Source organism: Pagrus pagrus (genome assembly GCF_965226575.1).
Source record: "Pagrus pagrus genome assembly, chromosome: 9".
Taxonomy (NCBI): domain Eukaryota; kingdom Metazoa; phylum Chordata; class Actinopteri; order Spariformes; family Sparidae; genus Pagrus; species Pagrus pagrus.
The window spans coordinates 18,696,217-18,699,146 of NC_140193.1; positions in this window are offsets into that span (position 1 = coordinate 18,696,217).

A 2,930-nucleotide genomic window follows, 5' to 3' on the forward strand; every position below is an offset into this window, starting at 1 on the left:
CTTTTCTTTTGTTTTAGCTAATGAATGAACCATTTTTTGTATTTTATCTGCACATTTGTCATGTTTATGTCTTGTAGCAGCTCAATTAAAGCTTTGTTGATAGCCTAGGGATCCACACACATCCAGGAGACAGGGTTTGGCAGAGTCAGTGGATGGTCTTGCACTGTTTGGTTTTCTTGGGCTGCTGTGAGCCAAACTCAACAAAGCATCCGTAAAGGGAGGCACCTACTTGACAACACCACTGATGTGACTCAACTCAAACATTCAGCCGTAAATCTTTTAGATTAGGAGGCTGGCGAGTTGCGCTGCTTGTCTGATGGGTCCTGCGGATTTATGGCACCTGATGTCCTGTGCTCTAGCCATCTGAGAGGTCGAAACCACAAAAATGGACCCAAACGCAAGACACACAGGCAGGCAACAGAACTAAAAGCAAGCTTGTTTTCACATAAAGCTGAAATACAAGTCGAGACTAGCAAGAAACGAAAAGGTAGGCAGCAAAATACAAGCGAAGCAGGCAGGGGCAAATCCAAGAAATAAAGGACAAAAACTAAACTGAGTACAAACAAAAAAGCACTGGGAACACAGGCAGGAACTCAAAGAACACAAGGAACACAAGAAACACGGGGACTGAAGTGGGAAAATATAACAGATGAATTGACGAAAAGAGAGCAGAAGACAAGGACTTAAATACACAGGGAGTGGTAACTCATTGAACACAGGTAAGAAGGGAAAACGTTGGGAGCAGACAAAGAGGAGGAAATCATGTAGACCAACTACACAGGAGGATAATCAGAGACAGGTGAACCTAACCAGGACAATCACAAAGCAGGGAAAACAAGACAGAGGGCAGGAAGTCACACAACACGACACATGAGGATGAACCTTACAAAATAAAACAGGAAACAATGACTAAACCAGAAACCCAAACCATGCCACTGGACTATGGCAGAAAGAAAGGATACGACAGACATTCTAACGTGTTCTTGGTTTTACCACTTTATTAATTTGTTTCTGTCCATTTTCGTCATCTCCATCTTGTCTTTTTGTCTCATTCATCTGGCAAATCACTTTCAAATACAGCCCGAAGAGTGCACTATGAATAAAAGGGCCACAATTACATAATGTGCTTTTGGGATCGAAGATATTTACCATGAATCAGCTCACAGTGCGGCATGTCTGAGCAGAAAAGTGAATGAAGACCACAATAAGACACGACTTCTGGGAATAACACAAACAGGAGATTCAGCAGTCTGCCATCAGGACAACATACACTAACTGTGATTTAGAGAGCAATAAACGTGCGCCTAATAGGACAGTTCACATTTCACACAATTTGTAGGAAATCTAATTTCTCTGTGAAGGCACAGAAGCTGAGATTCAACTAAGCTTTGCAGAACAACAGAGCACTTATATGGGAGGAAACGTGTTAACAGGCCAGACAGCCCTATTCTCAGCAAAGAGGTATTTAAGTACTGAAGATGAAGTGAGATGGAAAATCTAATTTCCATAACAGAACAGGAAAAACAGTCTGGCAGAAGGTGTTTTCTTTTTTTTCTCTTTTTTTCCTCCCCTCTCTCTCTCTCTCTCTCTGTTGAATTGTCAGAGCAATCATGGTCGAGCCACAGCCAGGGCAGCAGACTAAAAAGGAGTAGGGGGTGGCGGGGGGGTGGAGTGGGAGGGGAAGGGAGGGGAGGGGAGGAGGGTTGAGCCCTCTTTCCCAAAAACACATACAAATGAACTTGAGCAATCTCATGCTTGCACACACACACACACACACGCACGCACGCACAAACACACACATACAGAGCAGTAGATACACATAGATGCAGGGATGCGCAAACAGTGCTTAGTCTCAGAGGAGCAGACAGTGAGCACATTATGCAAACAGAGGCTTTGTGTGTGTGGTGCCGAACGTGCCTGTGTGTTGGAGAGAGAAATTAGACTGATTAAAAATCAGGAAAAAAAAAAAAAAACATCACAAACTGTTAGACGGATCTCCTAGGGGCTAATTAGTATGTTGAATCTTGAGCCAGAAACACACTGTTTAACAAATCAGGGAATGTAGGTGTGTTCATGATTTGTTTTCTGCAGCCTATTTTAAACATCCGACATGTTTACATTTGAAATGCAAACCGCCGCTGTGTAAGAGCAATATGGAGGAAATAAGAAATATGCAATGCATTTCGGCAGCATCGCTTTTTTTTTTCACTCCACACAATCAATTTCTTTGCAATACCGAAGCTGAATGTGTAATGCAAGGCTTTTCCTTTGGGGTATGAGTTAGAGAAGTTACTGTGGTGTGTGGTGAAAGAGCAGGGGTCAGTCGGTCCGCGAGAAGGAGATCAAACTTCCATGTTGAAACCCAGGTATAACAGCGGAGAGTACATTTTGGTGCTTCGGGAGCAGGAAATGAACTATTGTTGGAGTTTCCATTGTGAGTTATGTAATAGAACGACTGGAGGAGCCTGCAGGAGCAAAATTGAAATGACCCTTCTGAAAACAGAATAAATATTTAATTCGAGCTGAAGAATAGACCATCCCAGAATGTTTTGTCCTTGACCACGAGCTGAGCCCTGAAGATATTAGTTCAAGGGAGAGAACAATAATCAGTGCACGAGCCCATTCTGCTAACCTTATAAAAGGGAAATCGGAGCAGTTCCCTGCTCTTCAATGTATCATTTATAAACTTTAGATTTTTAATGCACCTGCTATCAGCACAGTCAGCCAGCCCATATGAATATATTCAACAACACACGGAGAGACAGCGAACAGAGGGAGATCTGTTTAATGTTTTGAGTACTGGCGGATTCCGGGTTTAATATTTAAACCGTCTTTTTCCACAGTCTTGAGCGTTCAGTATCCCACTCAGTGTGGATTGTCGATTCTTCCTTGTACCCCTCGTGTTAACAGAGCAATGCTGCCCAGTAGGT